The 25886-nt window shown below is 45.2% G+C and overlaps 1 protein-coding gene across 4 annotated transcripts in view; it reads left to right on the top strand.

The window, feature by feature from the left end:
- Nucleotides 1-25886, top strand: part of TIAM1 (TIAM Rac1 associated GEF 1) — a 451658-nt gene that overhangs the window by 200719 nt on the left and 225053 nt on the right. Inside the window, exon 1 of one of the 4 annotated variants that reach the window (XM_061134346.1) lies at nt 17963-18078. The exons of the other annotated variants lie outside the window; for them this stretch is intronic. The gene's annotated coding sequence lies outside the window, so the exon portion shown is untranslated. Of the gene's footprint in view, nt 1-17962; nt 18079-25886 lie in introns of those variants that run through there. 4 annotated transcript variants of the gene reach the window in all.

Below are 25886 nucleotides of genomic sequence, written 5' to 3' on the forward strand. Positions count from 1 at the left end.
GTACCCCCTGCAGTGGAAGCACAGAGTCTTAACCACTGGACTGGCAGGGAATTCCTGGTTTGGGCTAATTTTAACTTAATTACTTCATTGAAGATCTTATCTCCAAATACTGTCACACTCTGTCATATTCTGAGGTATGAGGGTTGTATGCTCGATTCTCAGTTGTGTCTGACTCTTTATGACCCTATGGACCCTCTAACCTGCTAAGCTCCTCTGTCCGTGGGATTCTTCAGGCAAGAATACTGGAGTGGGCTGCCATGTCCTCCTCCAGGGGATCTTCCCAATGCAGGCATTAATGGGCGTTAATGGGCATTAATTCACCCATTGGCAGGCGAATTCTTTACCACTAGCGCCACCTGGGAAGCCCAGTGTTAGAACATAGGAATTTTGGGAGATCCAGGTAAGCCTATAATATCCGTAAAGCCTGAAATACTATCTGCTCTTCATAGAAAAACTTGTCCCCTCTGGTGCAGGCCACTGTTCAGCGATTCTGATGTGGTCTGCCTGTCCTCCTCCTCCCCTCCTTCAGCACACGCTCACTTTTGTAACTGTCTTCTTAGTCTGTCCAGCCAGCCAACCAGCCATCCGTGGTGGTTTTTGGCCACCATGGCATCAGCTGCTCCAAGATATTTTTATAAAGCATAGATTGTATTGAATTGGAAAGTGTTAGTTGTTCAGGTGTGTCTGACTCCTTGCGACTCCATGGACTATAGCCTGCCAAGCTCCTCTGTCCATGGGATTCTCCAGGCAAGAGTACTCGTGGGTAGCCGTTCCCTTCTCCAGGGGATCTTTGAGACCCAGGGATTGAACCCGGGTCTCCTGCACTGCAGGCGGACTCTTTACCACATGATCCGCCAGGGAAGCCCAACTCGTATCAGCAATTCCTGTAGGCTGAGCTGGGCTTTATTTTCCATCTGTGGCTCTTATTCCAGTATTTTCTCGGTTCCACTATTCCACTGCCAAACGCGGCTTCCTCTGCTCCCCAATACTCCGCTCCAGCTGCTGGCTGCAAGGCCAGCAGAGTGGGTTTTCGGCAGGAACCTCTGAATGGCTTTCCATTTGATCAGAATTTTTGATTGAGAAACGGGGTCCCATTCATTAAGCTCTGAGAGAACTCTCTAGAAGCAATTTCATTCTTACATGGTTCTTTGCTGAACAAATTTACTCCACCTGGGATCCTTTTAATTTTTTTTTGTGGTTCAGAGAAAGGTAAAACTATGCAGTGCTGGGGCCTCTAATCCATCCCTAGGAAGCAGGGCGGGGCAGGGCAGAGGCGGGGAGGAGGGGGGTGTCCTGTGAACTCACCGTGGAATTACTTCAGAAAGCTATTAGCTGGTGCAACGAGGAATGCATTTTTGCCCTCTTAGAAAATGCTGAAATTATGTCCTTTATTATCAGGATAATGGAGAGATGTATGAAGTCCATGCAAATGACCCCTGCAGCCCTGAACATTCTCCTCTGTTGTCAAGGAGCTGTTTTGCTCTGTGTTTTTCCTCCTGTTTCTTTCTTGATCTCCTTTTAAGCGAAATGCTTCAGAAAATATACCGGAAGTGGCTTTTTTTCCCCTTTCTGTGGTTCCGTTGCATGTTGTGTGGTTGCAAAGGCACTTCCTTTGGTTACCCCAAGCGTGGAGTTTCCTCAGAGCTACAGAGGTTTCTTTGGGAAGAGCTCTAAGACCGTACTCTGGGTGCTGCAAAATCACCCACAGCCGCTGCGCCATTTTCAGGCCTTAGTTTGGGGGAGATCACCCATCTCACGGAACAGAGAAGAATCCAGGATACTCGCCACGTGTCATTCAACATTGGGTAAAGAAAAAAATCAAGATTAAATAAGAAATAAATAAAATAGGGAGAAGAACACACCTAGGGTGCAGTTTTAAAAGAAATAAAAAGAGAAAGTTAGATTCTGCATATAGAAAACGTTTACAAAACAGAAAGAGACTCACAGACTTAGAGAAGGAACTTACGGTTACCAGGGGGAAGGGTGAGAAGGGATAGTTAGGGAGTTTGGGATGGACATGGACACACACTGCTATATTTGAAATGGATAACCAACAAGGGGGCTTCCCAGGTGACGCTAGTAGTAAAGTACCCGCCTGCCAATGCAGGAGACATGAGAGACTCAGGTTCGATCCCTGGGTTGGGAAGATCTGGAGGAGGACATGACAACCCATAGCCATATCCTTGCCTGAAGAGTCCATGGACAGAGGAGCTTGGTGGGCAACAGTCCATATACTGAAGCGACTTAGTGCGCGCACACACACACACCCAACAAGGACCTATAGCACAGAGAACTCTACTCAGTATTATGTAAATGGGAAAAGAATTTATAAAGAATAGATAAATGCACATGTATAACAGAATCACTCTGCTGTATACCTGAAACTAATACAACATTGTTAATCGACTCTATTCCAATATAAAATAACAGTTTAAAAAAAGAGAGTAGGCTTAGGGACTCACAAGTGATTTTTTTCACAAATGTGTGGTGTGGAGGTGTGCTGTAGATCATAGGGGCAGATTTCTTCATCTTCTATCAGTAAAAGAGCAACATCAACAATAAAACCACCAAAAAAAGAAAACTGAGATCCTACCACTATTAGTTAGAATTTTGTGTTGCAGGGTTTAAAAACTCAAGTTGATTCCCTGGAGGCTCACTTGGTAAAGCGTCTGCCGACAATGTGGGAGACCCAGGTTCGATCCCAGGGTGGGGATGAGTCCCTGGAGAAGGAAATGGCAACCCACTCCAGTATTCTTGCCTGGAGAATTCCATGGACAGAGGAACCTGGTTGGGCTACAGCCCAATGAGATCACAATGAGTCAGACATGACTGAGTGACTAACACAAGTTGACTTACACAACGTCAAAATGGAAACATTGGACCCTGTAAGGAGCAGGATAAAGCTGGATTTAGGGGACAGTTAGATCTAGGGGTGTCGGCACATCAGGAGTCTCTGTCTTTCATCCCAGTTTCTCCCTGAGTTGAATTAGATTTTTCTCTGTCTGGCTTGAACACAGCTGCCAGGAGCTCTAGACTGACTTCCTCACTTTAAAGAAATTATTCTGAAGGAAGTTCTCTGATTGGCTAATATAGATGGTCAACCCATGTCTGGGCCAATGACTGTGTTCAGGGGCTTGGGGTTTAATGATTATCCCACCCTTTGTGTCTGGGGATGGAGAAAGAAGAAAGGGTGAAGCATGTAGAGAAAAATAGTAACAAATGAAGGAGGAAAGGAGTGGTCCCCACTGCTACTCCTCTGCAAAAAAGACATCACAGAACTTGATGTTCCTGTTTATAGGTTGGCTACTCATCAGAACATAAAGAAATTAACCGCTTCATGGTGTGGGTAAGGAAGAGTGCTCTAAGAGATGAATGGTCATTTGGGCATTTCTTTAAAATTAAAAATTATAGCACATTCAAGGGTAATGGTTCCATGATTCATCATGAGGATAAGGGCAAAACCTATTGGGTGAATGGCTTGAGTCCTTGGGATCAGTGGGGGGTTGACCACTGGATCTTTTGTACTTTCTTTCTGGTGCTTCCAAGTTGTAAGCATTAGGTCCATACCTCCAGTGACTCCCTAGAAGAAGTAGGGAAGAGTCAGTGTGCTGAGCCCACTGTTACATGCTTCTGTCATCTTAAAGTCCTCGCAAGAGGTGTATTCATATGCTTCAGTTAAGTCGTTCAGTCGTGTCCAACTCTTTGCGACCCCATGGACTGCAGCACACCAGGCCTCCCTGTCCATCACCAACTCCCAGAGTTTACTCAAACTCATGCCCATTGAGTTGGTGATGCCATCCAGCCATCTCATCCTCTGTCGTCCCCTTCTCCTCCTGCCCTCAATCTTTCCCAGCATCAGAGTCTATCCAAATGAGTCAGCTTTTTACATCAGGTGGCCAAAGTATTGGAGTTTCAGCTTCAACATCAGTCCTTCCAAAGAATATTTAGGACTGATTTCCTTTAGGATGGACTCGTTGGATCTCCTTGCAGTCCAAGGAACTCAAGAGTCTTCTCCAACACCACAGTTCAAAAGCATCAATTCTTCAATAAAAGCATTGGAATGAAAACTGACCTTTTCCAGTCCTGTGGCCACTGCTGAGTTTTCCAAATTTGCTGGCGTATGGAGTGCATATTGAGTGGCATATTCTTAGGCTGACGGTATATAATACATAAGTAAATAAGCAAGTGTTAGTCGCTCAGTCGTGTGAACCCATGGACTGCAGCCCACCAGGCTCCTCTGTCCATGAGATTTTCCAGGCAAGGATACTCGAGTGGGTCGCCATTTCCTTCTCTAGGGGAGCTTCCCAACCCAGGGATTGAACCCAGGTCTCCTGCACTGCAGGCAGATTCTCTTACTGACTGAGCTATAATACATATACATGTACATATATGTGTACATAATGATAAATATATACATCATATCTATCTGTCTATCTATCTATCTATGTCTCGGGATTCCCGAGTGTCTCAGACGGTACAGAATCTGCCTGCAGTGCGGGAGACCCGGGTCCGATCCTTGGGTTGGGAAGATCTATCTGTTGTTATCATTCAGTCCCTGAGTTGTGTCTGACTCTCTTTGACACCATGGACTGCAGCATGCTAGGCTTCTCTGTCCTCCACTATCTCACGGAGTTTGCTCAGGTTCTTGTCTACTGAGCTGTTGATGCTTTCTAACCATCTCATCCTCTGTCACTCCCTTCTTCTTCTGCCTTCCATCCTTCCCAGCATCAGGGTCTTTTTCTAATCAATCACACTTATGACAATAGTCCTTAAGGAAAAGAGTTACTGGAATCTATGTCCATATGACCTACTAGTACTTTAATGGTTGGAAAAGAATGGCTTCATGCACTAAGTATTCCCTTTAGAACAAGAATGTTATCTTATGTGTCATTAACTGTCTTAGTCATTGAGCTTGCTTTCAGAGATTTTTTTTTTTTTTTATGAAGCACCGCTGTTTATACAGGATTTTATATCTGTAGCCTAAAAATAAGAGGCTTTCTTATTTGGGAAGGGGGTTAATATTTGATGAAAGATATTTTTCTCCAAGATAGTTTTCATGTGGATTTTCTTGGTGGAGGGGGTTTCTAAACTCTTTTTAAATTGTGAAACAGGCCACACGCTTGGAATAGCACACTTGAATGTACACTCTAAGGTGGGTGTGGTCATCACCAGCTCAAGAAGTGGAGGTGTTGTCAGCCCCGCCAGAAGACCTGCCCCTCTGTGCTCAATCACGATGTCCTCCCACCTCCTGAAGATAACAACTGGGCCAGACTTCTATGAAATCTTGGTTTTTGCTTTTCTTCCATTTTATTACTCAATTATGTCTCTTTGAGCACTGTAGTTTAGTTTTGAATCTTATATGAGCAGAAAATGAAAGTGTTAGTGGCTCAGTTGTGACCCCATAGACTATACAGTCCATGGAATTCTCCAGACCAGAATACTGGAGTGGGTAGCCGTTCCCTCCTCCTGGGGATCTTCCCAAACCAGGGATGGAGCCCAGGTCTCCTTCTTTGCAGGTGGATTCTTTACCATCTGAGCCACCAGGGAAGCCCAAGTGAAAGTGAAAGTCACTCAGTTGTGTCTGACTCTTTGAAACCCCACAGACTGTAGCCCGCCAGGCTCCTCTGTCCATGGAATTCTCCAGGCAAGAATACTGGAGTGGGTAGCCGTTCCCTCCTCCTGGGGATCTTCCCAACTCAGGGATCCAACCCAGGTCTCCCACATTGCAGGCAGTTCTTTACCATCTGAGCCGCCATTCTTTATTTACTATTTTAGAAATGGTTTCATTTCCTCACTTTTTTAAACAATGAGATTCCTCTCGTGTGTAGGTCTAATTTGTCCATTTTCACTATTTCACAGTTTCATTGTATAAGCAGACTGTAACTTATCTAACCATTCTAGTGCTGGTGAAATATGGGTTAGTTCGAGCATTTGGCTACTATGAATAATGCTGCAGAGGATGTTTGGGGACAGCTCCCTGAGTGCACATGTGCATGCATTTCTTGGGTTTATCTCTGGGAGTGGAATTGCTGATTTTTCGTCTTTAATAGAGAAGGAAGTTGAGCCAGTTCCACTCTCCCTGAGAGTGTAAAAGAGTTCCTGTTGTTTCATGTCCTCGGGGACTCCTGGCATTATCACTCATTTTCATTCTAGCTGTTCTGGTAATAAGGGGATTTTCTGGATTTAATTTATATTTTCCTAATGAAGGCTAAATGTCTTCTCATGGGTTTCTCGGCCATTTGGAATATCCTCTATTGTGAACGACCTGTTTAAATCACTTGTCATTTTTCCATTTGGTCATTGGTCTTTTTCTTGTTGACGTAGCGCGCATGTGTTAACATCGTTTGTGTGTATAAAGGAGGAAGAAATAAAGCCAGGAAGTGGGAAAGAGGATGGGGGAGGGGTAAGGACCTCCCGGAGAAGGTACCTTGAATAAAGGGCTCAAATCTAGGGTCCATATATACTCAGAATGAGGGCATGTTCCCACTGGAGCAAATAGCGTGAGCTGGTACCATGTTCCCATGGAAACAAAAACCCCATGCTGATGCCGAAAGCCAAGAATGTTGTTTGTGGTTATCAAAGTCGACTGAGTCAATAGGCTCCATGTATGTGCAGTAGCATCTATGAGGCTGGTTAAGAGCTATATTTGATTTTTTTTGGAGCGGGAAAGGGAACTCTCTGGTGGGTGTTCCTTCAGGAAACAGCTGACCTCACACCCAGCCGACCTGACCAATTTTTGCCAATGGAACGTTCAGCACGGAAGGAATCACAGCTGTTCTCCAATGGCTGAGTTCATCTGTGGTCAGCAAAGAAGGACAAAGGCTCTCAGGGTGCAGGGCTTTGAGAGGAGGGAGGAGTCTGAGTCACAAACCCAAGCTTGAGCAAGGTATGTGAACGCGTTGAAGCTGAGATGGCTTATCTTGGTCATTGCCAGCCTTCTGCAAAGATTTCAAAGCTTGGCAGGTCGGGCATCGTCATAATCCGATGCTGAGAAATTCCTTTTCTCAGTAGCAAGGCGGCTGGGAGTAGAAGACTGCACTCAGGGTTTCAGGTGACCTGGTGAAGCGTTGCTCAACCCGCTTGGAGAGGAGCCCCCTCCACACCGACCAGGCGGCATGCGTAACTCTTGGTACCTGTGCCAAGAGCAGTGTTTCATCCTGTGAGTCACCTGCTGTGCTTTAGTGGGAAGTCTGGGAGAGTGTGAGCTGGTTGAGCGCCAGCAAGATTCTGTTCATCATGTATTTCTTTTGACTGGGAACCAACACTGCAAATAGGTTAGTATAAAATACCCACCCAATGGTTAATTATCTCAACCTGGACCTGGAACTTGCCTCTGGCAGGGGACCTTGGTTCTGTGAAAGGACACTTTGAATCCTAAAGGAAATTAGTTCTGAATATTCATTGGAAGGACTGCTGCTGAAGCTAAAACTCCAGTACTTTGGCCACCTGATGTGAAGAACTGACTCACTTGAAAAGACCTTGACGCTGGGAAAGATTGAAGGCAGGAGGAGAAGGGGACCACAGAGGATGAGATGGTTGGATGGCCTCACTGACTCTTTAGACATGAGTTTGAGTAAATTCTGGGAGTTGGTGATGGACAGGGAAGCCTGGCGTGCTGCAGCCCATGGGGTTGCAAAGAGTTGGATATGACTGAGCAACTGAACTGAACTGATGGATTTTCTTCATGTGGGTTATGCATAGTCTTTGACTGTTGCCCAGTTGAACTTGCTCACCTTAGATACCTTGTTCAGTCATCTTTCTCAGATGGAGTGATGATTATCTTGCACAAACTTAGTGACAGACCCTGAAGTATATGGCTTGCTGTCCATTTGGTCTTGGGAGGGAGACAGGGTGCCCTGTGAGTAAGCACAGGCTTCGGCAATCAGACTCATCTTCTGTGACTTTGTGAGGAGGTGAGAATCTATGACTTCTGGAGGTGATGAGGACAGTAAGCAGTGCACGTGAGGCTGCCCAGGTCAATGATGAATGACCAGGCTACAGGCCAAGTGTAGCATGGAGGTTGGGAAGAGTCAGGCTCCCAGCCTCTGTGAGACCAAGTTAGAATTTCAAACCTGCCTCCTCCTGTTGAACAGCTTTGGGCAGTTCACTTAACCCCTGTGTGCCTCAGTCTCTTTATCTGTTAAATGGGTCTAGCACTTTGTTGCATTGTCATGAGAACCGGCTACAAAAATTGATGAGCAGACCCCAGTACTATGGTTTTGACAGAGGTCCTCATAAATTTTCTCAGTGCCCTCAGCCTCCCATAGCGTCACAAGTGAAATACTGTTTGGGGTGGCTGAAAAGTTTGTCTTTTCTGTAAGGTGTTGCAGAAAAACCCAAAGGAACTTTTTGGCCAGCCCACATTATAACCATTTTACAGATGAGGGGCTGAGGCTTTAGGAAAATCAGAAAATAGGCCTGTGACTAGAAAAGGAATTCCTGGCCAGTCTAGGTCTGCTATGTGGGATACATGTATAAAACATGCTCTGCAAAAAACTAAAACGTATATTTAGAAAACAGTAGAAAAAGAAAATATAAAGTTTCAATAATAAAAAACAACCAATATTCAATTAAATGGAAATGCGAAACAGTTAACACTAGGAATATAAGACATTTTCCATGGCTATATTTTCTTTCATCTTAGAACTGAACCAACCCCAATAAAAGACTGTTTATCACTGTTGAAAAAAAAAAAGTGTGCCATTTAGTATTTTCATTTGATAATTTGAATTTGAGTTGTTTTCTCCTCTTACTGTTCTGGGCTCAGGTCCCACCCTTTCTGGCTTCATGTTCTGCTGTGAAATTTGGAACTGGGATGGGTTGGTGGAAGTGAGAGACGTTCCCTACAGGTCTGACGCCTGGCCCCTCACATCCATACATGACCACTGGAAAAACCATAGCCTTGACTAGATGGACCTTTGTTGGCAAAGTAATGTCTCTGCTTTTTAATATGCTATCTGCGTTGGTCATAACTTTCCTTCTGAGGAGTAAGCATCTTTTAATTTCATGGCTGCAGTCACCATCTGCAGTGATTTTGGAGCCCCAAAAAATAAAGTCTGACACTGTTTCCAATGTTTCCCCCATCTATTTCCCATGAAGTGATGGGACCAGATGCCATGATCTTAGTTTTCTGAATGTTGAGCTTTAAGCCAACTTTTTCACTCTCCTCTGTCACTTTCATCAAGAGGCTCTTTAGTTCCTCTTCACTTTCTGCCATAAGGCTGGTGTCATCTGCATATCTGAGGTTATTGATATTTCTCCTGGCAATCTTGATTCCAGCTTGTGCTTCCTCCAGCCCAGTGTTTCTCATGATGTACTCTGCATATAAGTTAAATAAGCAGGGTGACAATATACAGCCTTGACATACTCCTTTTCCTATTTGGAACCAGTCTGTTGTTCCATGTCCAGTTCTAACTGTTGCTTCCTGACCTGCATACGGGTTTCTCAAGAGGCAGGTCAGATGGTCTGGTATTCCCATCTCTTTCAGAATTTTCCAGAGTTTGTTGTGATCCACACAGTCGAAGGGTTTGGCATAGTCAATAAAGCAGAAATAGATGTTTTTCTGGAACTATCTTGCTTTTTCGATGATCCAGCAGATATTGGCAATTTGATCTCTGGTTCCTCTGCCTTTTCTAAAACCAGCTTGAACATCTGGAAGTTCTCGGTTCACATATTGCTGAAGCCTGGCTTGGAGAATTTTGAGCATTACTTTGCTAGCGTGTGAGATGAGTGCAATTGTGCGGTAGTTTGAGCATTCTCTGGGATTGCCTTTCCTAGGGATTGGAATGAAAACGGACCTTTTCCAGTCCTGTGGCCAGTGCTGAGTTTTCCAAATTTACTGGCATATTGAGTGCAGCACTTTCACAGCATCATCTTTCAGGATTTAGGCACATATTAAATCTAGTTAATGTGCTTAAAGTTTTGATGACTTTTTCCCAGCCGTATTGTGAGAAGCTACATGTACCTGAACCAGTAGTTTGAAAGCGATGAATTCTCGTTTTGAATCTTAAAAACAAATAGTGGTTAAAAAAATGTAACATAATACTTGTCATTTAAACCAGTTTTGTGATTACAATTCAGTAACAGTTATTACATTGATAAGATTGTACAATGACCGTCACTGTCTATGTCCCAAACTTTTTCATCACCTCCAAGAAACACTGTAACCATTCAGCAGTAAATCCCCTGCTCTTCAGTGCCTGGTAACCTCTGATCTCCTCTTTGTATCCATGGGTTTGCCTAGTCTAGGTATTTCACCTGAGTGGGCTTTGATCTTGTCACTGTTGCATGACATTTTCAAGGTTCATCCGTATTGTAGCAAGTATCATCCTCCATTCCTTTTAATGGCTGAGTGATATTGCCCTGTGTTTATCAGACAGCATCCTGTCTATCCATTCACTTGCTGATGGACGCCTCGGTTGTTTTCACTTTTTGCCTGTTGTGAATAATACTGCATTGAACATTCATGTGCAAGTTAGGAATGATGCCATTTTGTATCATCTGTGGAGATATATTTTAATTTCTTGGGACTCTAGGAGTAGGCCTTCTCAAATTGGGGGATCCTTGTCTTTGACCAGGGTGCCCTCTTGACCCTTGGGCAGGTATGAGTGTCCCATGTCTTTACCAGGCTTCCCCGTTTTCTTGCCAAGCTTACCACTGTGGTTTGTTTGGGAGGATGCTGGCTGCTGGTGAGTCAGCCTGCCTCCAGCCATCCTGGCTTGATTGCATCCTTCCATCCCAGGCCTCTGAGCCTCTCGTTTGCTTGTCTGGAGTTGAGCCAAGAAGTTTCTTGTGCATCCAGTTATTTTTTTTTTTTTGCTATTAGCTGTAGATGGGATCAATGCATATCATTTTTAATTTATACATGTCTTCTGCACTGTGTTGGGGCACAGAGTTATTTATGTATATGCCGCCTTTGGCTTTCCTTGGTGGCTCAGCTGGTAAAGAGTCCACCTGCAATGCGGGAGACCCTGGTTCGATTCCTGGTCAGGAAGATCCCTTCGAGAAGGGAACGGCTACCCACTCCAGTATTCTCGGGCTTCCCTGATGGCTCAGACAGTAAAGAATCTGCCTGCAATGAGGGAGGCCTGGGTTCCATCCCTGGGTTGGGAAGAGCCTCTGGAGAAGGGAATGGCGACACACTCCAGTATTCTTGCTTGGAGAATCCCATGGACAGAGGGGCCTGGCAGGCTACAGTCCACGGGGTCACAGAGTGGGGTACAGCTGAGCAACTTTCACTTTTATGCTGCCTTTAATGTTTATTTTAGGGAATTATTTTAAGGAGGGAATACCTGAATTGGTGGAACGTACAGCAGGTTTCAGTCAATCTGGCTTCTGGGCTGAATCTGCCGTCATTTTATTCTGTGAGCCTGAGCAGGTCACTTCACCTTTCTGACCTGAAAGATCGCCACCCTTGTTTTGGCTCTTGTATACATTGGTCTGTGACTCTTCATGAGTCTGTTGCCTCACCTCAGGCCTTTTACTATTCTGATATATAAGCTTGTTGCATTTCCTGATTGAAAGTAATCTTTGCCTTTCGGATCTGTGTCTAGGGAAAATGGCCCCGTGTGGTCTTAGAGACATAAAATCCAATACTTGTGTGTTTGGAAAGGAAAGCGAAACAAGCGGATTCCCATTAGCAAGTTCCTGGCATTACAAGTCCCCTGATTTGAATTGATTGTGTTCCTTTCACTAGCAGAGAACTGTCAGATGTCAGGTGTTGAAATGCATCACTTCCTGGTTGTACTCAAGTGCTAGGTGTGTCCTTCCTACCCAGCTTCACCTGGATATGTTCTGGGTAATGCAGAAAGTGTGAAATGACATATATCATTCTACTGTAATATAAAATAAAGTTAAAAGCTACTCTTCCCCATGAAAAACAAAACCTAATACTATTTTATTGACTGTCCTTGGTGAACACCAAAGGCTGCTGTTACTCACTGTGGTGATCCTCATGAGGGGACGTGTTGCTTCCTCATAATAGAGACTTGATAGGAAGGGCTCAGGAGGGGTCTCTGTGGACCTGGGGTCTTGGAAGGGCCCCCACTCTCTCATTCAGCATGTGACTAGTCTCAGCTGTGTTGTTGTTTGGTCACTAAGTCGTGTCTGATTCTTCTGTAACCCCCTGGACTGCAGCCCGCCAGGCTCCTCTGTCCGTGGGATATCTCAGGCAGGAATACTGGAGTGGGTTGCCATTCCCTTCTCCAGGGTATCTTCCCTGCCCAGGGATCGAACCCATGTCTCCTGCATGGGCAGGTCGATTCTTTACCGCTGAGTCACCTGGGAAGCTCATGTCCCAACTGTACTATCTATATCCACGACCAAAATAACATTATCAACAGAAAAACATCAAAAACGTTCTAAACCCTAAAACAGCTTGAGACGCAGTCTTGGCTTATTTCCTGACTGACATGTCTTTGCCTGTGTTTTGCTCTTTACCGTTTAGGGAAAATATTAGGCATGTGCTCCTACAAAGCCATTAGCCCATCCCGCCCATTGTCCAAGGCATCTGTGTCAACTTCCCAGTTTACTGAAGAGACTGGAGGGTTTGCTTTAAGTCACTTACTGGTTGTTGGCGGAGCCTGGACTTGAACTAGGTCTTCTTACTGCCTGTTTTTGCACCTCCTGTGAGCAAAGGAGGCCTCCCCAGTGAGAACACTCCCTGCCCCAGCTTTTGCAGGAGGCTATCATACTGAATGGTAAGGTTATCACGGCTGCATGTTCTCTGGAAAGATAGCACGACTGAAATTAGAGCTTGACTTCTTATCTTGGTACATTCGTTACTCAGCTGTGATGTGACTCTTCGTGCCAATAATAACTGTTATTGTTTATTGCTCTCGAGTAGAGAGATGCCTAAAAGATCCCACACCAGTGAGAACCCAGATGCTCTCACCCCCACGAACCACATGCATCTCTTGCGCAAGACGCTTGGAGACCTTGGAACCAACTGCCTCACAGTGTGTGTGGGGGGGCAGGACAGCATTGGGCTCCATGTGGGTGAAGCTAATAGGGGCTGAGAGTTCATGGACTCTTCCTCTGTCTTCCTTGTTACCTCTGTCCCCTGGCTACCCTTCCTCCCCTCTCCCCATCACCCTTGCAGTTACAAGTCCGGGTTCAGTTACGTTAATCACCACTGAGTCCTGAAACTCTTAGCCTTGGCATGTGAGATAAAAGTGGTCTGTAAAGAAATGTAATTTGGGGCAATGAAAGCCAATGGGAATTTTAAAGTCATGGAAACATATAATTGGAAGCTAGAGCTGGGAAGTCAGAGAAAATTAATTTGAACACCATCATTTATATGGTTGAGGAAATTGAAGCCTTTGGATTTCAAGGAACTTGCCACACAGTCACTGCAGTGTATTCTGGAGGTGGCCTTTAAAGGCTATTACAGTTTGCACAGCCTCTTTCCGCAGATGTTGTATTTTTCAGGATTATTTCTGCTTATTGATTTTGCATTCAGTTTTCAGATAGTAAAAACTATGTTAACAGTTTCTCTGGGGAAGAAAATGGCAACCCATTTGAGTATTCTTACCTGGGAAACCCCATGGGCAGAGGAGCCTGGTGGGTCCATGGGGTTGCAAAAGAGTTGGACATGATTTAGCCACTAAACAATAACAACAATATAAGCACTTTAAGAGAGTAAAAGGAAAGAAAGACTCTCAAAGTTTGGTTGGTGCAAAGTGTAAAGTCATAAAACATTCTTTTATCGAATCTAATTTAATGAGAGCTTTGCACATCATGGGCTTCCCTGGTGGCTCAGATGGTAAAGAATCCGTCTTCAATGCAGGAGACCCGGATTCCACCCCTGGGTTGGGAAGATCCCCTGGAGGAGGGCATGGCAACCCACCCCAGTATTCTTGCCTGGAGAGTCCCATGGACGGAGGAGCCTGGGGGGGGCTACAGTCCCTGGGGTCACACAGAGTCAACTGAGCGACTAACATTTTCACTTTCACTTGCACATCAAGACAAGACAAGACATTGAAAGGGTGGGCTTTGGTTTCTTCTCAGAGAGAAGGAAGGCCTCGCTCGTCCAGGGCTGAGTCAAGGGTTTTCAAACATGTCGGTGTCCCTGAACGCATCCTCAGATCATCGAGCGGGCTGGGTGACATGGATCCATATTTAGTCAGTTTCAAACATAAAAAATTGATTTTGGCAATCAGACGGCAGTCAACTGCGAAATGTATTTGTGAAGAAGCTTCTGAATTTCCATAGTGACATCATAGGATTAACCAGATCTGTGTTTAGATCCGTACTACCTATGCTGGGGAATCGTTTTATTTGGATTCAGAATATTTGACGGTGTTAATTAACACCCCAGTTGGGCTTCACCTCCCTTAAGGAGCACTTTCTCCCCAGCTTTGTTGCTGATTCAGGGTGACAAAGGTGATGGCAGGTTGGTGTGAGCACTGATTCCTTAGTCCTCCTTCCTAGCTCCAGATGCAGACTGGGGAGAGTGGCGGAGGGCTCACTGCAGGCACTGATATCAACTCTGCAGATCTTTTCAGCTCAGCTGATTATGATGATTTGGGGTTAAGCTGCTTTGATTCCTGAGCAAGTTGGTTTTGAAGACACTTGAGCAGCTCATCTAGAAGAATCTTGTTTAAGAAGGGCATTTGTGTCGTTGAGAACACAATTTCAAAGGAATTTTAAAAGCCAGCTATTATAGGTCTAATAAGCAAAATAGCAAGATAAAGACCTAGTAAAATCTTTGGGGAAAATTAAAAAAAAATTAGTTTTTTCTGAGTGTAAATTCAGCTGACAAAGAAGAGAGACCTTTAACCCTTTTTGGCTTTCTTCCCCACATATTAAATGTTGTTTTCCAACATGTATTATTGATTATTTAGTTAATTAATTAATTATAATTGTCTGTTTAGCTAGCTCTTGTATAAAATATCCATAAGCAGTATAAATACCATTTAAGGGTGTGATGGCTTGGAGATTCTTTTCAAACTGTTTTTTAGGTAAATCTTTCTTTTTTCCCACTTGTGGTAGTGGAGGATTACTCTTGTAACTCGTTTCATTTAATATCGTCTCCAGGTTTATCTTGATCGCAGATGACTGGTGAAAACAAAAGCCAGTTGTGTGCCCTCTACTGGTTGTATTTCTCTGTTACAGAAGTATTGCATGTGGATGCCCGAGTTCATTGCTTGTGGTAGGGCTCATAACTGTGCTTGCTTGTTCTTTTCCTAAATTCATATGAATTTTTAAAAGCAAGACGAGTGGCGTTAGAAGCTGCAGTTCGGAAGTTGGTGCCTTAAGGAGGGCTCGAGTGTCCTCCTAGTCAGTCTGTCACGTGGCTTGTGGAGGGGACCCACAGCTTGGCACTCTTCTGTTATGGGAGTAAGCGCTTTGGTGCAAAGAGACATCCCTCTGTGAGGCCAGTGGCCGCCGCTTGGGAACGCTTGGGTTCTGATCCTGGTCTAGGCTGGCCCTTGTCACCCGCATCAGGTCCTTGGCAATCTGTCAGCTACTGAATGCAGTCAGCAGACTTTTATGTGCTGTCAGATCATTCAGACTCTTGAACCCCCTGGTGCCCTGTGGATTTCTGCCAGAAGCAACTAAAGGGGACTCTCTTTTCTGGCCTGAGAGGTGGGTAGTATAGTGGGGACTCCTTCAGTTTAATCCCACGTCCATTTATTGAGAACCTACCATCCGGTAGGTTTTAAGGGGAATTCAAAATGAGCAAACCCACTGCCCCCTTGCACACACTCCTCACCCCTCTGAACCACAACCACAAATCTCTTTCTTATTCAAGAAAGAAGAAAAAAAAATACAGCATCCTAGTTAAAAGAAGTATTCAATACTTCTTAGGTAATGATGAGACCAGAAAAACCTGTAGGAAAGATGTCGACTTTGTGATGCTTGCATTCTTTTTCCTGTAAGTGATTTGTAACTTGCTTTTCGATAAGCTGTAATGAGATTAAACATCCTTCCTGTTCTCAGTGAAGTGTCTACAGCTAATGATTGTCTACAGAGAGATGACTGATGTGACTAGGATAAGCCCGACCCTGTGTATCTTTCACAACTCTTTCATTTTGCATCCGATGATCCTTGCCCAGCCATACAATGATTCTCAAGCTGATACGCTGGCTTTCTGTTATCTTCCTCTCAACCCTCTCTTGATTATCTTCATCCAAGTTCAACAGAATTTGGTTTTGTGAGTTGCATGAACCTGAGGCTGTGCCCCAGATGGGTAAACTTTTTTCCTGATTCTGACCCCAGTGCCCAGCTTCTTCTGAGCTCACACGGACGGCTATCAGTCATCAAATGCTGCACAATGAAAATGAAGGAGAAATGCTATTCTGTATTTTCATAAGTCCCAGGAGAGTCTCTTTATAATGTTGGTGATCATAGATGGAATGTCTGTTAAGCAACAGTTGATAGCAAGACCTCTGTCAGGGTCTCTCACTAGCACCACTATTGGTCTCTTGGGCTGGATAACCCTTTGTTGAAGGGGGCTTTCCTGTGCATTTTGGGGTGCTTAGCAGCATCCCTGTCACCTGTTTAAATGTAATCGCACCCCCAAGTTGTGTCTCCAATGCTAAATATCCCCTCAGGGCAAAGTCACCTTTTGTTAAGGACCATTATCCAAATCCAGGACCGAAACCACTATCCCCTATCCAGGACCACTGCCTTCCTTTTTCATTCTGCTCCTTCAGAAGTCTTACTGAACATTCGTTTGGTTGTTTGCTTCATTCATTTATCAGACAGTCTTTAAATGTTTACTTATGCTAGCTTCTCAGCAAGGTACTGGGAATATAAAAATCGACTAGGCATCTACTTCTTCCTCATTTTTGAATCAGCTTTGAATGGATTGTGGTTTTTACCATTTTGATTTTTATGATTATCTTGAAAGTTCCCTTTTCTGAGTATTGCTCCCAGCCTGTATCTCTGACAGGCACTTGAGCAATTAGGACCTCTTTAATGAGGAATGTTGTGTTTCTATTTCTGTAGCCTGTTTGTTTGAAAAAAGTCTCTTGCAGCGTGGGTCAGTATCCTTGGCTTTTGACACAGCTATTAACCTTGTAAAATGATAATACGCTATTAATCTATCAATTTCATCCATGAATGCTTCAATTCTTTCAGACAGGGCCTCTTGCTTGTCATTCCAGATATCCTATTTTCTTATACTGTGGTTTCTTTCCTTCTCTTGAACTGGCCACCTGAGGCTTCATTTCATGTGTGGTCCTTTTAAGTTTTATTTAAGCGAACTTCTGTTTGGGAACCAAGAGCAAGCCCAGCTGAAAGATACCACTGGACTGCTTTCAGGTGAAATTTGTTGGCTTGTGTCCTTTAGGAAACTGTGATATAGAAATTGCTCATGGGAAATCAAATTACAGCAGTTATATTTCAAAGAGGAGGGGCAGGGGGATGCATTTCAGGGAGGAGTTTACAGATGGCTTCAACAAGATTGGTAATTTTAATTTTTTTAAGTTGTCTGGTTCATTATATTATTCTCAAGTATATTTTTGTATACCTGAAATATTTTCTAATAGGCTTTAAAGGAAAAATAAGCAGCTGAAAGTGGGGTTTTTTTTTTTTTTTTTTTCCCCCTGTCCTCCACTCTTTTAAACTAGATATTCAGGAAATTAGGTTTCCACTTGCTGAACTACCCATATTCCTGCCAGGGAAGAGCGGGTACTGTGCAGTTATTTAAGATTTATAGCCTCTTAAATCAGGTAAGAGGCACTGCTTTTTTGCCACGTGGTTTCGAAAAATAGACTTTTTGCAGGGCGACCAGGTTCGTCTGTAAAATGGGTAAAACCTGTTAGGAATTAAATTTCCCCTAAGGATGCAGGAGCTGGGCGCTGGGGAGTCCACGGCGTTGCGCACACTAAAGGCAGACTTGAATCGGAGGAGGCGGAGAGGAGGGAGGCGACGGTGTGCGGGGAGGAGCCACAAGCCTTCTTCTACACACCCAAATGACCGGACTCATCACAGCACGAAACTTCTCAAGGTAACGCCCACTCCCACCGCCTGGAGCCCGGGGAAGGCTGGCTGCTTCCTCATTTCTGTTACTGGAAGTTCTGAGAGATGGGAAGCAAGACGCCAGCGGCATGTGCGCCTCGCTGAGCGGCGGTGAGCTTGCATTTCAAACCCGGTTCTTTTCACCCGCAAATTTCTTTGTGTTGGGAGGTGTGGGCCAGCAGCCCTGGGGCGGCGAGAGGCCGGACGGGAGCCCGGCCTCCGCAGCTGCCGCGCGGGGACCTGTGCGCCCGGGATCGGCGGGGCGCGTCTCCGCGCTGCGCCGGGGCTGCCCGGGGACACCACCCAAGTGGGTTCTGCTTCCTGGGGAAAGGGGTTCGGGGTTTTGAAAGCGCTTCATCCCCCACCCGCTTCCGCGCGCGCCCTTTCTGTAACCAAGGATCTCACTGAATCTGGGTTCTGGAAGGAGACTGGGGAATCCTGTTATCCACCAAAGATGCGCCGTGTCTCAGGCTGCCCTGCCGCGCGCTCCGTGGCCACGTCTTTGAAAATGAACCCCTTGAAAGTCTCGGGATTTTAAGGGACAAAAACTTCCGAAGGAATATTCCGAAGCTGTGGTGCTAACAGGCTCCTGGGTGGGAATTCTGGAGTGAAGCCTGGGAAGTCTACGTTTCTCATTAATTCTGTCTGATTGAGTGAGTACAGTTCCAGGGTTTCTGGCTATTGAGGTGTTATTTATTTATGTGGAACTTTTTTTCTTGAAAAATGTTAGTTTTCTGTGGCAGCTGACTTGTCTTTAGATTGATTGCCCAAGTCGATTTCTGGTGGGGTGGGGAGAGGAAGTTTGGGTGGAGGGTGGCACGGAGGTTGGGTTGATTGCAAGAGACACTTGTCTCAGCAGAGGATAAACTTGGACAAGTGCGGGCATTCTTTAGGTTTTATTTTGAGCCCCTCAAAGAGCTTTCTTTTGACATGTGCAGTGTGTCCTCACTGCAGGGTCGTTAGGTGGAGGCCTGGGGGCTAACTGTTATCTGTGTCATCTATTTCCTATCTGATCAACAGGTTAGTGCAGACCAGTGGGAGGGGTGTGTGTGTGTTGTAAGCTGATCTTTTGTAAGAATTTTTAGAGAATTGTCCTACTCTCTGAGCCAGAAGCGAAGGCGAATGAATGTGTGGATCTTATTATATTTGTAGAAAACCGAGTTTTATTTTGTAAGGGCTTCTCCGAGTTCTGGGGTGGGTGTGACTGGCCGATGTTAGTGGCCGATTCTGTCGTTCTTCTAAAGCCAGAATGGACCAGCCTGACTTCCCCAGCCCACCTTCCATCTGAACTTTGGGGCTTGGGGGACGGGATGCTGTGCCCACAGTCTTAGCCTTCTAGCTTGCTTGAAGTTTATGATACAGAAGTAGAATGAAATTACTTTTAAACCAATCTAGACACATGCTGGGCTTCCTAGGTGGCTCCGTGGTAAAGAATCTGCCTGCTAATGCAGGAGACCTGGGGTTCAATCCCTGGGTGGAGAAGATTCCCCTGGAGGAGGACATGGCAACCCACTCCAGTATTCTTGCCTGGAGAATCCCAGGGACAGAGGAGCCTGGCTGCAGAGGGCTACAGTCCATGGAGTCGCAGAGAGTCAGTCGTGACTTAGCTGCTGAGCACGAGCATGCACACGTGCCAGGGAGAAGCAACAGAAGGCATGGTCTGGGCTGCGGGAGCCCGGCGTCCCAGCTTGTTGTGGGCTCCAGAAAGAGCATGCACGTGGGGATGAACTTGACGCTGATGCCTCCTACCCCGCCAAGGAGCCTTCAGTGACTTACTCAACAGGAAAGACAACCAGACTCGATCTCGTGATGGTGCTGCTAAAACTGACTAATAGACCCTGGTTTATGGAGTTTTATGGAACAGTCATCCTCAGCTAGGGAAGGGGGAATATGTTATTCAGAAAGGTTTCTAGACACTGTCACATGGGACTGCCTGGGGACATCATCATGAAGCTGTTTGAAACCTGTGTTAATTATGCTATATGACCTTGCAGGTGTTTATCTGTATCGCTGTTTTCTTGTGGTCTCTGTACCTCGCTCATAAGTAACCTGGATGGGCTCTGGATATTTGAGTTTTGTCTTATTTATTTATTTGTTTATATTGTTTGGCTGCGCTGCAGGGCGTGTGGGATCTCAGTTATATGACCAGGGATTGAACCTGCCCCTCTTTCATTGGTATTGTGGAGTCTTAACGCTTGGACCACCAAGAAAGTCCTTGGATTTTATTTTTTTATTATTGCAAGTTCAGTTTATTCTGTAGAAGTAAGGCTATTAAGATAATCTTGTTTTTAGTAATTAGTTTTGTTTTCTTTTTAATAGGGATTTTCCCATTTCATCTTAAACTTATTGATATAAAGTTACACATACTATCCTTTCATAATATTTTTCAAGAGTATAGCATCTGTAGAAGCATTTCCTGTTTCATTTCTGGAATTGGTTATTTGTGCCTTTTTTCTTTTTGATCAACCTTGCTAATGTATTATCAGTTTTATTCATTTTTGAAAGACCTAACTTTGGTTTTGTTTATATATTATTTTATTTTTGTTTATATTTTAAATGAAGTATAGACAAACACAACTTCTTGTAAGTTTACATGTATTTAAAAAATTGTGCCCTGTGGAACTCTGTCAAAAAAGATTTCAAGAGCCTTTGAAACTAAATAACTGAGTCTCCTAGTTGTATGGAGGAAGATACTGTGTATTTATGTCTCTGACGTACTGTTTTCCAGTTTTCCTTGTGTTCTTGAGTATCATACCTGTTGGAGCAAATTGTTGTAACGGGGGTTTTGCATATTCACTGGGACACACCCTGTGAAATTGTTTTGGAAACATCTTACTAGAAATCATCAGACTTACTGATAATTTAAAGTGAATTGAAGGTGGTTTCAACCCACTTAACAATACAAGTTTACTTTGTACTGAGACAGAGCAAATTTGTTGTAATGACTGAGGAAGAGTTTCAGTTTGGTTCATATTTAATGCATGAGCCTTGGCATTTTAGAGTTTCCTCAGAAAATCCTTCTGAGTATGTGGTGGTGGTGTAAGAACAATGACTTTGGAGTCAGAAAGAGCTGGGTTTGAATTCCTGCTGTCAGGTGTAGCTGTGTGGCCCGGGGAAGGTTGCCTAACCTCTCTGAGCCTTGGGTCCCCTACTGTGAGACAGGTAATGGAAACTACTCTGGGGGGCCTTAGTGAGCTTTCTCTGAGTTTTCATGTCAGGTGCCTGCCTCGTGGTTTGGCACAAGTAGACAGTAAACTGTGGTCCATGGAGTGCTTTCCTCCGCTACGCTCGTCCAAGGTCACAGCTCTCTCAGTGCCTCCCTCCAGAAATGTGGAAGGGCACTGCAGCAGCATGAAAAAAACCTGCTTCTAGCATTTGTTTGTTTTTTTAATTCCGGGCAAGTGGAATTACCAGGGTCCCTTTCCATATTTTCAAATTATCCCACTGAATTGATGGTAAACTGACTGTACATTTCCCCCCTCCCCTTTTTTTTTAATGAAAAAAATTTTTTTTTAATTGTGGAAAAAGTGGCATAGCCTAAAACATACTATTTTAATATGGTGGGAGATGGTTGGGGCTGATGAACACTACATTGATTTTGTATTTCCACCACATTTCCTGATATTAATACTATAAGGTGGCACTCGTGGTAAAGAACCCTCCTGCCAATGCAGGAGACAGAAGAGACTCTGGTTCTATCGTTAGGTCAGGAAGATTCCCTGGAGGAGGACATGGCAGCTCACTCCAGTATTGTTCCCTGGAGAATCCCACGGATAAGGGAACCTGGCAAGCTATAATCCCTAAGGGTCGCAGAGAGTCAGACACAACTGAAGCAACTTAGCGTGCGCGTGCGCGCACACACACACACACACACACACACACGCATACACACGCATACACACACACACACACACACACACACCCGCGTGCGTACTGTTCAGAGGCAGTAAGTACACACGCATTGTTGTGCAACTCTCACCATCGACAGCTTCCTGGAATTATTGTATATTTTCCTTCAGTTCATTTCACCCCCTTGAGAGTCTCACTGCTCTCTTCTAATTCCCTCCCTTTCTTTATTTGTTTTTTTGGGCTGTCTTCAGGGTCCACATCGGGGCTTCCCTGGTGGCTCAGATGGTAAAGAATCTGCCTGCAGTGCAGGAGACCTGGGTTTGATCCTTGGGTTGGGCAGATCCTCTGGAGAAGGAAATGGCAATGCACTCCAGTATTCTTGCCTGGAGAATCCCATGGACAGAGGAGCCTGGCGGGCTACAGTCCATGGGATCACAAAGAGTCGGACACGACTGAAGTGGCTGAGCACACACAGGGTACAAAGCTCAAAACTTGGGATGTAAGGCAGTGGGGTTGCTCCTTTGAAGGCAAAGTTTGTTAACTTTAGTTACCACAGAATTTAGCTGGGAGATGCTTGGGGTTGATAGCCACGTTGATTTCGTATTTCCACCGCATTTTCTGAGCGTCTTCTTCCCGGGCTTGGAGTTTGTTCATGCTTTGCGGGGAGATATGGATCGTTGAATGCTACTGCTGACCTCTTAACCAAGAAGGGAAATGAAGAGCAAAGGGTGGAGGAGGTTGGTTGGGTAATATTCCTGCACAAAGGACTATAGCATTATTGACGTCTTCAAACTCAAGCTGTTTGTTCTTCCTGGGGTTTCTCCTCTGAATAGATCCTGGGAGAATCTGTGGCATAATTAGTTAAGATTTATTTAGGCATTCAGTGTTGCAATGGGGGCTGAGCTGGGCATGGGGAAGGATTGTGAGCAGGAGAAAGGCTTTATGGTGTGGTGCCAGCATCATTTGCTATTCTGCCCAAGGAGCGAGTCTTGGTTTACATTTTGTGGAGTGAATTGGCCTTCGCCATGGGGTTATTTTCCAAGTCAGCAGATTGACTAACCAGCTGCCCTTGACCTGGCCTGTCTGCTATGACCCCGAGGGCTTAGTAATAGCACCGGAGCTGCTGTTTGTTTTAGCTGGTGTTTTTATGAGAACGGAGAACAAGAGGGCCCATAGTCTTCTTAAGTGTTTTGCAGCTCTGCTTCCCTAGTTTATTTTGATTCCTTTGCTTGAAAACAAAGTATTAGCATACTATTCATTGGTGAAACTTGAGGGTGAGAGGTCATCACTTTTGGAAAGCTGTCTTTTTTAATGGTTCTGGATGGATTTGTAAGATCTTGAGCTAGGTCCTAGCGCCTCATGCGGTACCTTGGACTCGTTTCCTCTAGTGTTTGACAATTTGGGCTTTCATAAATTATGAGATTTTGGTAGGCAAGAATAACCATGGCCAGAGTGCTTTGTATGAAGCCATGGTGGCATGAGGGCCTGGTAAGCTAAGGTGGTGCTAGTGGTAAAGAATCCGGCTGCCAGTGCAGGAGACGTATGAAATGAAGGTTCAACCCCTGGGTTGGGAAGATCTGGGGGAGGGCATGGCAACCCACTCCGGTATTCTTGCCTGGAGAATCCCATGGACAGAGGGGCCTGGTGGGCTACAATCCATAGTGTCGCACAGAGTTGGACACAACTGAAGCAACTTAGCATACACGCAAATGCTTCTTTGATTATTCAAATACAAATTGCTTGTTAGATTATGAATACTAAATACTGATTTATTGAGTACCTATAACATGGTGGTGGTGGTGGTTTAGTTTCCAAGTCGTGTCTGACTCTTGCGACCCCATGGACTGTAGCCTGCCAGGCTCCTCTGCCAATGGGATTCTTCAGGCAAGGATACTGGAGTGGGTTGCTATTTCCTTCTCCAAGGGATCTTCCCAACCCAGAAATCGAACCCGAGTCTCCTGCATTGCAGGAAGATTCTTTACCGACTGAGCTATGGGGGAAGCCTGTCTACAGCATATGAAGTACTTTTCCTAAGTTATCACAGTGAGGTTTCCGAGGAGGATCTCGTAACCTCTAGAGGAATATGAAGGGTGAGCACAAAACCTATTGCTTTCCTGTTTCTTCTCTTGTGGGTAGAACCACAGTGGACTGAGTCCCACCCCTCTAGACCTGAAGCCAGAAGCAGGAGGGCTGGTCCCATGGGGTGTGATGGCTCTGGGTTCTAGCCTCTCACCTAGGACATGAGCTGCCCCTGCGGATGGCACATTTGGAGATCTTGAGAAGCCTCTCCTGTTTGGGATGGGGGTAAGTGGAGTGTTTGCAGAAGGCTGGGACATGAGGAGGCAAGCTTTTAAAGTCCTTCTTGTCTTAGGATCCGTCAATCCTCCTATTCAGGACGATAGAAGTTTCATTATCTGTGACTGTTTTGATGAGAAGAGGGGTTCTGATTCTACCTGCTCAGAAACTGAGACTTCGAAATGGATTTCCTGGGAACTTTCTGATGCTTGAAAGTGAAAGGGTTAATCACTCAGTCGTATCCTACTCTTTGCGATTCAAGGACCCCTGGAATGTAGCTCGCCAGGGTCCTCTGTCCACGGGATTCTTCAGGCAAGAATCCTGGAGTGGTTTGCCATTTCCTTCTCCAAGGGATCTTCCTGACCCAGGGGTTGAACCTGGGTCTCCTGCACTGCAGGCAGATTCTTTACTGTCTGGGCCACTTAGGGGCCCTTTCTTCTTGGGTTGTCCACATGGACAGGCCAGTCTTTTGGGCTTGATGAGGAGGTGGTGGGGGAGCACCCCAAGTCAGGGCCACTGTGAGCTGGGTGGGTCTGCCCTTTGGGAGCCTCCATACATTTGCACTGATTCCTTCCACCTTGAGTTGTGAGGAAGAAGGTTCCCATTGATTTTCAGATTACATCATTTTAAAGACTTTCTGGGTTAACCTTCCTACCTTTGTTTTCCTGACTTTTCCTTTGCCTGCCCTCGTGACACCAGAAAAGGGGAAGAAAGAATCGATTTGGATATCAGTGGGGAAAGCTTGGTAGCAGATGGGCTTTTTCTGGGACTGTTGTACGTGAGATCAGGTTCCTTGGAACAGGGAGGTTGAATCTTCTCCTGAACTGGGAAGTAGGTTTGGTTGCAGTGGGGTGCTTCATGTGGCTTTCACTGCTGTGCCCAGATGGGGTCCCATCATCGCTTGAGAGGCAAGGGGCTTCCTGCTGGAAGGATCCAGGGGGAAAAGTGTCTGGTTTACAGGCACTTGGAGAAAAGAAATCTGCGGAGCAGACAGCTTTCCTGCCTCCCGTGTGTGGCCTGAGACTCTTCTAGGAAGTCCAGGAAAAGGGGACTCGTGGCTCTAAAGTTCCTCTGCTGTGTGGGGACAGTGTCCTCTGCCCTGAGCAACATCTCCCACTTAACGTCTCTGGGCGAGGATGATTTAGACCAAAAGGGGCTTTCTAACTATACACGTATAGTTATTCTTTCCACGCTTGCCTTCCTCCAGGGACTTCCCTGGCGGTCCAGGGGTTAAGACTCCATGCTTCCATGGCAGGGGCTTGGGTTCGATCCCGGGTTGGGGAACATAAGAAACAGCAAGCAGACCAGCTTGCTTTCCTCCCATCAGTGTGGCCGCTGAAGCCTGGTTAGCAGGTGATGTAATGCTCTACTGTTTAACAGTGATCAGATTTGGGTCCTATGCCAGTTGATCCAGGATCTGAACAAATAAGGGATCTCCAGCTTGATGGAGAGGTTGAATCACCGATGCTTCCTGAGGCATGAGCCCTGCAATTAAAAAAAAAAAACTTTTTTTTTTTTTACTGTAATAAGAACACAGCATGCAGTCTACCCTCTGATCAGATTTTTAAGTGTACAGAACAGTATTAGCAGTAGGTGTGGTATTTTACAGTGAGTCTCTAGAACTTGCTCATCTGGCATACCTGAAATTTAATACCCGTGGATTTGCACCTCCTCATCCTCCCTCCCTCCAGCCCCTGGCCACCCCCATTCTAGCCTTTGCTTTCATGATGAGTTTCACTATTTTAGATAACCTCATGTAAGTGGAAGCATGCAGC

Source organism: Dama dama, chromosome 31, assembly GCF_033118175.1.
Source record: "Dama dama isolate Ldn47 chromosome 31, ASM3311817v1, whole genome shotgun sequence".
NCBI lineage: Eukaryota > Metazoa > Chordata > Mammalia > Artiodactyla > Cervidae > Dama > Dama dama.